The sequence below is a fragment of the Camelus dromedarius genome, chromosome 13, assembly GCF_036321535.1.
Source record: "Camelus dromedarius isolate mCamDro1 chromosome 13, mCamDro1.pat, whole genome shotgun sequence".
Taxonomy (NCBI): Eukaryota; Metazoa; Chordata; class Mammalia; order Artiodactyla; family Camelidae; genus Camelus; species Camelus dromedarius.
The window spans coordinates 27,029,741-27,039,440 of record NC_087448.1 but is presented as its reverse complement, the minus strand read 5'-3'; positions in this window follow the sequence as shown (position 1 = coordinate 27,039,440).

Genomic DNA, 9,700 nt, shown 5'->3' with positions numbered 1-9,700 from the left:
CTCAAGCTGAGATCAACCTTCACACATAAAACATGAATATGGATATAGGAAGAAGGGAATGGATTTTGCAGCAAGCAAGACTTCATCGAAGCGTGCTAAAAAATAAGGACTTGAGACAGCCAGTGATCAGCAACAGGGCAACGGGAACAGGACACGCAGGAGGACAAGAAAGACTGACCACATTATGTGTCAGTATTAGCTCAATTAATCCCAAAACAGCACACTATAAGGTGTTACTTTATTACACACTTTTTCACAAGTGGAAAAATGGAGCTCAGAGAGGTTGTCACTTTTCCAAAATCTCCTAGTGAGAAATGCTCCGTCTAGAATTAGGATTCAGGTGTGTCTGGCTCCAGAATCTGTATCTTTAACTAGAGTGGGCACGGCCTGGAACCAGACAGTGGAAAGGGCAGGCACAGCTCTGGAGTCAAGGTAGGAGCAGGGACCACCCAGGCTGGACTCTCCCTTGCATTTGCTCCCCATTTCTCTGGGTAGCTACACCCTAATCTCTGTTACAGCCTTCTCAGTTGCTTTCTAGGGTCAACTGATCAATGAACTTAGGGAAATGAGACTCTTTTCTTTTTAAGATCTTATTCTGATAGAGTATAATCAATTTAGCAAAAACAAAGTAACAAAATTTGTGAAGATTCTGGGTTCCACTTTTTTTTTCAGTCCCTCATTCATCTGCTACATAAAGGTTAAGAACCACAGAAGGACCATAGAATCAGATGAGTTCAAATCTCTGCTCCATCATTTCCCAGCTCCTCAGCCTCTCTAGGCCTTAGTTTCCTCATCTGAAAAATGGGGATGATGAAAATTCTCTGTTAGGATTGAGATGATTCACTGAGATAGTATATGCTGAGCGCATCTGGCACAGAGCCATTGATAAAGGTCAGCTGCACACTGCTTTACTTGAAAACTTGTTTTTAGTTCTTGTGGTATTTTTAGGCTACAAACATTTAGAATTGTTTATCTTCATATATGGACAGAGAACTTTTTTTCCAATTTTACAAACTATTTCAACAGCTCATTTAACATAATAATAAATAAGCCAGAATTTTAAAGACAAAGGGAAATTATGTCTTTTAGCAAAGATTTTTTTTTTTTCCTCAAGGGACTGAAAAGTAATATAAGCTGTACTATTTTTTGTAGCTATTTTCTCAAATTTAGAAATACTCTTAGGATTATAGGGGCCTGTTGTCTAAGAGATTAATTATTGCAGTTTGGCTTAGATTGTCCAAGTTCAGTAAATCTAGACATTAAAGAATGCTATAGAAATTAATCTTGACTGCTCTACAAAGATATTTCTGCAACTTACATCTTCTTAAAATCAGTTCCATTCTTTAACACCATTCCATGAAGCTTTAGCATGTAGTTTAATACTATTTTTCTCCAACTATAAAATATAAGCTAAGAAACAACATGCTTAAAGCAGCATTTTTGATCCAGCAGTCCTCAGTTTTGCAGTCGAGAATGTGCTCAACAAGCCGAAGATGTACAGTTCCTCAAGCAGGTGAAAAAAATGTGTGATTGTGAAGGCTGGGATGACGTTTTCATACCATTTCCAATGCATGTCCTGTGCCTCTCCTTTATACTTGGGAATCGACTTTCACATATTTTTTCTAGAGAAAAATAAGTCAGCATTCTGTTTATTTTCCCAGTTATCCAAAGATATATAAAAGAGAATATGGAAATTAAAGGTCAAAGAGATACTTATCTAAGTGGAAAGCACTAAGATTTCAAGGCTGATTATGACCCTCAACAACTTTTGTCATCCGTACAAGTGTCTCTTCAAATAGCGATGAAACCACTACCCATAATGTACATTGACTAGAACCTTCTGTTTATGTTTAAAGTGAGTAAGTTCATTCATGTACAACTGGTAGATAAAATTTTCCCAAGACTTTGAAGCCTCCTTTCAAATAGGAGCAGTGAAAAAAAATTTTTTTTTTAATTTTAGTTGGCACTGTTAGTTTTGCCTTGAATTTAACTGGATTCCAGCTAAAACTCCAGTCAGCTTAAAGATATGATACCCATTATGAGAAGTCTCACTTTTAAACATTATTTCAGCAACACTATTATATACAGAAGGAAATAGAACTTTAGATTGATTACAACCCAAGGCTTTTAACAGATAATCCACAGCTGTACTAACTACCTCATGTATATGTCTGTTGTAATAGTAGTTCATTTGCGATCCTTTGGACTTATAATTAGTAAAGGCAATTGAGTAAAAATGTCTGTACTGAAGTATTTCCAGGAAAGCTCCTTGAAAGGACAAAATTTAACTAGAAAACAGGCGATATTCTTAATGATTGCTATGGACTGAAATTTTGTGTCCCCCCAGATTCCTATATTGAAGCCTAAATCCCCAGTGCGATGGTATTTGGAGATGGAACCTTTGGGAGGTTAGGAGGGTCGAGCTTGCATGAATAGGATTAGTGTCCTTATAGGGGCCTGGAGAGACCAGAGCACTCTTCTCTCCACCACGTGAGAATATGGCAAGAGGATGGCCATCTGAAAACCAGGACATGGTCTCTTGCCAGACACTGGATCGCTGAGTCCTGATTTTGGACCTCCCCAGACTCCAAAACTGAGAAATAAATGTTTGTAGTTAAGCCACCCAGTCTATGTTCTTTCAAAAGTATTCATTGTTGTTCTTCTTCAGCTTCCTCATCTCCTTTTCCCCTCCAATTTCCTCCTTTGCCTTCCTGAGCAATTTAATCCTAAAGGCATTTGACGGGGCAGGGCACATCAAAAATAACGTGCCAAGTTTTTCAGTATGAGAGAAGAGAATCACCAATACAGAATGTAAGAAAGTGAGAACAAACTGCAGGGTTGAATTAAAATCGGTATTATCCTTGTGAGCTCATCATCTACATGATCTAGCTAACTAGCTAGAGAAAGAGATAGAGACATAGTAAAAAAACATAAATGTGCTAGTGTCTGTGCATGTGTGTGTATCTGTGTGGATGTGTATATATCCCTATGTGTGTGTGTGTGTGCGTGTGTGTGTGTGTGTGTGTGTCCACCATGTGGACGTGGGAACAGTGATATCCCAACAGCAATGAGCACACCTTATGAGCAAATCTTGGCTTCTAAATATTATTCTTCACGAAAGGAAGCAGAGATCTGTGGGAAAGAAGCTGGTAACAGAGCTAGCGCAGGGAAAGTAAAGATGAAAGTGGAACATCTTATCCAGAAAGCAAGGAAGTGCTCCCCAAATGGTAGAGACACATCAAAATGACACAGAAGCCACTTGAAAATCTGAGAATATTTTACCATAAAGATAAATAATGAGAGTAATGGAATCTAATCCATTAAATAAAACAGGAAACTATGAGTACATAAAGATATAAGTAAATAAATAAATTTTTGCAAGTTTAATGATAAATGGGATCTTACACAGTTTCAAAGTACTTCTCCATGAAATACTTTCTAATTGCAAAGGTAGGGGGAAAAATAACTTCAGAACACAGTATCACCTCTGTGATAACCCTGCCAAAGATACATCACCAGAGTCTGATTTAATGAAACATCTGAGAGTCCCAAAGTGAGTGGCACTCTACAATGTAACTGGCCTGTAATCTTCAAAGTGTCAAGGTCATGAAAGTGAACAACAGAAGAATTAAAAAAAAAGGGGGGGGGGGGGAGAAACTGTTCCAGACTAAAGGAGACAAAAGAGACATGACAACCAAGTGTACTGTGTGATTCATAACTAGATCCTTTTTTTTTTTTTTATAAAAGATGTTATTAGCAGTTCTGACAAAACTTAAATGGGATCTGAGCATTAGATAATAATAACAATCTTAACTTTTTGATTCTGATAATTATATTGAGGTTCTGTAGAATAATGTTCCTGTTTGTAGGAAACACATACTGAAGTATTTAGGGGTGCACTGCTCTATGCTGGGAACGGGGATATAATTTAATTCTCTCAATTATTAAATCTTAAATTCCACTTTCCACTACATTTCTCTTGCATATTGAATTTTCTTTATGTCCATGAAAGTCCATTTGCAGATTCACTCTGGAAAAAATTTTTTCTAGACAAAACACTTTCAGCATTCATTTCTCATCAAATTAATAGTATTCTTCTTCATGGCCTCTTTCCTAAGGAAAGTTTATTCCTTGGGGAAAAAATAAATATAAATACAGTATTTTTTTTTACAATTTAGACAAAGCTCTCTTTTGGCTTGTCTCCAATACCATGATCCACTTTCATCAAAATTGTTGTCATATTGATCACACAGAACATCTCCATTACTGGGGGTTCCATTTAGCCAATTTAGCCTATGCCACTGCTATACCACTCTACTATATATTCAGCTAAATGTGACTGCAGAAGCTTTTTTTTTTAATTGAAGTAAAGTTGATTTACAATATTATATTAGTTTCAGATGTGCAATATAATGACTCAATATTTTTAGATTACACACCACACAATGTTATCTTCCCTAAGCTGTACCTTACATCCCTGTGACTTATTTTATAACTGGTAGTTTGGACCTCTTAATCCCCTTCACCTATTTCATCTCTCTCTCCATCTCTCTCCTTTCTTGCAAGTGCTAGTTTGTTTCCTGAATCTGTGATTCTGTTTCTGTTTTGTTATATTTGTTTGTTTTGTTTTTTAGATTCCACATATAAATGGAAACATACAGTATTTGTCTTTCTCTGTCTGACTTATTTCACTTAGCATAATACCCTCCAGGTCTACCCCTGTTGCTGCAAATGGCAAGATTTCATTCTTCTTATGGCTGAGGAATACTCCATTGTGTATATACACACCACATCTTTATTCATTCATCCGTCAATGGGCACTTAGTTTCCTTTAAGAAACATCTTTTTCCAAATATTATCCCAAATACACACTTTATAGACAAGGATCACTGTGGGTCAGTAACATTCTACAGACAAAAACATTTTGATAGACATTGGAAATAATTTTAATAGAAGAAAAAGCTCATTTTGTCTAGATGTAGCTATGTTCAATAGGAAAATTTCAGCACCCAAAGTGCATATATCTTTTTGAATTAGTGTTTTAGTTTGAATAAATACCCAGGAGTGGAGTTGCTAGATTTTATGGTAGTTCTATTTTTAATTTTTTGAGAAAACTCCATGTTTTCCATAGTGCCAGTACCAATTTTCATTCCAACAGTGTATGAGGGTTCCCTTTTCTCCACATCCTCACCAACCCTTGCTATTTTTTGTTTTTTTGACAATAGCCATTCTGATAAGTGTGAGGTTTTATCTCATTGTGGTTTTGATTTGCATGTCCCTGATGATTGGTGATGCTGAGCATCTTTTCATGTTTGCCCATTTGTATGTCCTCTTTGAAAAAAAATGCCTATTCAGGTCCTCAGCCCATATTTTAATTAGATTTTTTTTGATATTGAGTTGCATGAGTTTGTTATGTATTTTGAATATTGACCCCTTATCAGACATACTGTTTGCAAATATCTTCTCTCATTCAGTAAGTTGCCTCTTTGTTTTGTTGATGGTTTCCTTCACAGTGCAAAAGCTTTTTAGTTTTGATTTGGTCCCATTTGTTTATTTTTACTTTTGTTGCCCTTGCCTGAGAAGACAGATACAAAAAATATTGCTAGGATCACTGTCAAAGTGTGTATTTTTTTTCTAGGAGCTTTATGGTTTCAAGTCTTACATTTAAGTCTTTAACCCATTTTGAGTTTATTTTTGTGTATGATGTAAGAAAATGATCTTCATTCGTTTACATATACTATCCAGTTTTCCTAACACCACTTATTGAAGAAACTTTTCTCCATTGTATATTCTTACTTCCTTTGTCGTAGGTTAATTGAACCTATATGTGTGGGTTTATTTCTTGGCTCTCTATTCTGCTCCACTGATTTGTGTCTGTGTTTGTGCCAGTATCACACTGTTTTGATCACTGTATCATTGTATATAGTCTGAAGTCAGGAAATGTATTCCTCCATCTCTATTCTTCTTTCTCAAGATTCCTTTAGGTATCTGGGGTCTTTTGTAGTCCCAGACAAATTTTAGGATTATTTGTTCTAGTTCTGTGAAAAATGCCACTGGTATTACAGATTATTGAATCTGTAGATTGCTTTGGGTAGTATGGCCATTTTAACAATATCGACTCTTCCAATCCATGAGCACAAATTACCTCTCCATTTATTTATATCGTCTTCAATTTATTTTGCCAATATCTTACAGTTTTCATATTATAAGTCTTTTACCTCCTTGGTTAAATTCATTCCTATGTATTCTATTCTTTTTGATTAGATTGTTACTGGGATTTTTTAAATTCTTTGTCCCTTTTGGATAGTAGAGGTTTTAGTTCAAAGAACCTGAGCTTCTATGTTAAGCAAAGCTCGATGTGAGTTCTGGCTCTGCTGTTTGTCATTAGACAAATACCTAATAACTCTCAACCTCCACTTCCTCCTTTGGAAAAATGATCACAGGATTTCTGAGCTATCAAGTAGACCCTAAAAGTGTAATATAATTTAATCCATGTGGCATCAACACATCCATAGAACAGAGACTAGTATCTATACTAAGCCCCTAGATTACATTTAGCTGTGGTTCTAAGCATTCAGTGTCACAAAGAGCAACCACTGTGTTTGCTCCTAAGATAACAGCCTAAAGAAACCAACTGACCACAGCCACATTTTACATAGACTGCACATACTCCTGGTGTTTTGAATGCACAAGTCTGGTGTAGTTTCCTCTCTGTTGAGTCCGCAGACATCTGTCTGTAAACTTTAAAAATTGGTTGGCTTGGTAACCAGGAAACTGGAATTATTTTGCAAACCCTAAGTCAGGCTTTCAGCCAGTGTCCATCTACAACAGTGAATGGTTAGCACACCAATCCCTAATGCCTGAATACAGCCATAAACTGAAATGCCAGGCACCAGCCCGGGGTTCGCAGTGATGTGATCAACGGCCCTGGCCCTGGGTAGATTGTTAGCTTTAATATCCTGAGCTTGCCACAAAAAGCAGTAGCAAGAATCTGTCACTGGGGCATTCTAGGTCACATTCTGCTGAAAGAAGGTGATTAACGTAAATATATCAGTCAAAGGAGGCAAGAACTTCATTATGGCATTGCTTCTGACGTATGTGGTAAGAGACTAAACGGAATTGTGGAAAGAAAACATGGAAACTGAAACGACTTTGAATTTCTTCCTGTAAGAGGGGCCAAATGGTGCTGCTCATCAGGTTTCAAGCCGGAGAAACTTTTAATTGGATAAAGCCAGTCACCATCTGGCTACCTTGGGCCACATCTCAGCCAAACCACAGGACAATGCAATAATCTTCTTGCCAAAACCTAAGTTACTAAGGACAAGCTTTCTCCTTAACACCCTAGAAGTCAAAAGCCAAGGGCTTGGAAAAAACTAAAACAGTGTCTTCTGCGTTACCTATAAGAGGTGACACCAACATAGAACTTCAGCATTATCTGATTATGACAAGGGGGAGCCAAAACAATCCCGACTTCTCTGGAGTAATCAACCTAATTTTGGAAATAATTCAACAGAGATCAAGATTAAATGATAACAGACGATCTAACTTACCAAGGTATACTTTATTCTATATTGTGTTATTCCTGTTACCATTTTTATTACTCTATTTAATAAACACTTATGTAGTATTTACTCTGCCAGGCACCCTTCTGAGCACTTTACAAATATTAGCTTATTTCCTCCTTGTAATAACTTTATGAAATAGATAAAATCATCAATCTCATTTTATAGGTTGAGGATATTAGCTGCTACGTGTGTTGAGTTTCTATAAAAGTTTCTAAAACTGGTGAGATGAAGATATTCAAGAAGACTCTAGGTGTCTCTAAAAATGACATTTTAAAACACAAATAAATAAACAGCAGTCTTAGCATAAAACAGACCCAAGAGTCTGGGGATATGAGTATACAATATCCCCCCAAAAAGCCCTTATAAAGCCAAGTTCTGGTTATTCTAATGGTGTGCACTGCAACTAAAATACTGATGATGCAGACTCAAATGCCAATAGCTTTAATACTCACTCTCCAGTTCTCACCACCTTCTAGCTCTCTCCCTGCTTTATTATCTCCTTCTCTATCTCACTTCTCTCTGACTCCTTCAAAGAAGTAATTATCAGAGGGCTCTCTTCCCTCTGATAAACTGCAGGGGCTAATGAAGAGATTGGTAAAGAGGGGCACCCAATATAAAAGGATTTACTTCAAAGGCACAGCATGTCAAAGTGACTTGCCAGGAAGCCGTGAGATCTTGCTGAGCTGGGCTGGCCCACTTCTCCCCTCACCTCCTCGTTCAAACTTCCACTCAGAGATAGAAGGTATTTGGAAGCACCAGCCGGCTGCCTCCCTCTGCACCATCTGGGGAGAGTGATAGTTTCATATCAGGTGTCACATCTTTTGTTTTGATTAAGTAAATGCTCTCAATAGAGATCACTGAATAATATTATCACTTAATTCTCCTGGGGCTTCTTTCTCCTTCTTGAAGGATTTGACAGTAGTTTTCAAATTAGGTAGCATAAGTGCAAAGAGATTTGTGCCAGTGCGGCCTAGCATACTGGGTGACAGAAGACTTAAGGATGCATCATCTGTGATGTCATCAAAAGTACATTATTGGAGCTGCCCCAACACACGTTACAGGACAGGAAGCCAGTGAACTTGAAAGAACCCACCATGCTACAAAACCAAATGAAGACTTCATCTTCCAAATTGGGTCATGTTGACAATACAACAAATACCCAGATGGAAACTGAAAAGATTCTGATTGTCACACCAATTATTTCAAACATACGGGGTTGGCATTGTCACATCAGTGAAGCATTTGGATGCTTTTCTTTTTCACTTTCATCCATGCCTTAACTGTACTTCAGCTACAACCTCAGAGTTGATTATGAGTCTCTCCTCCTCCTTAATGTTAAGGTCCACTGCACACTTTCCTCTGCATTCTTTCCACTTCCCAGGTCAAGCTCTTCCCAGGAAAAGGACCAGTGAATATTCCCTGAATGAATGAGGATGAATAACAGAGAGTGTAAATAAAGCCCTTCCTGTGCAACTTTTTCATGGCTTGAAGTTGATCTGGAAGATTTTGCTTCAGCATGCATTGCCTAGTTTCAGCACCAATGGGCCCCAAAAGCCCACTTTATGCCAAGCTTTGGGGAATTTTTGCTAGCCATTTCTTTTGCATCTTTTCTTTCTAGGAATGTGAACTTGAATTATAAACAGTTGATGACAATTAAAATCCTATGTTACTTTCTACATAGTCTACCAATGATGTGATTGTACAGTACAAACATGGTAATAGAAAAGAACTTGGAGACAAAATATCTTTTTCTTCTTTTTAAAGATTGAAACATATGATTGACTCATGCCCAATGTCATGTTTAAGGAATGTAGAAAAATTCAACATTAGACTTATAGTGCTGTCATCATTGTTACACCTGCTGATAAAACCCATATTTTTCTAAACCTCCTACAGCTTTGGATTTGCAGGGCTATGTACAATAGAGATTTACTTTCTAACGTGTTCTGAAACTGTAATAAACCACTGTTATTTTCAGCTAAAAAGCCCAGAACCCAGTGCAGGCTTTGTTTCTTTTCCTTTGCCTCTTAAGACCAAAAAAAAAAAAAAAAAAAAAAAAAAGTGCTAACCAAACATTCTCAGGTTATTTGATTTAGAAGCATCTGACAAAAGCCATCACCACTCATGATAGAAAT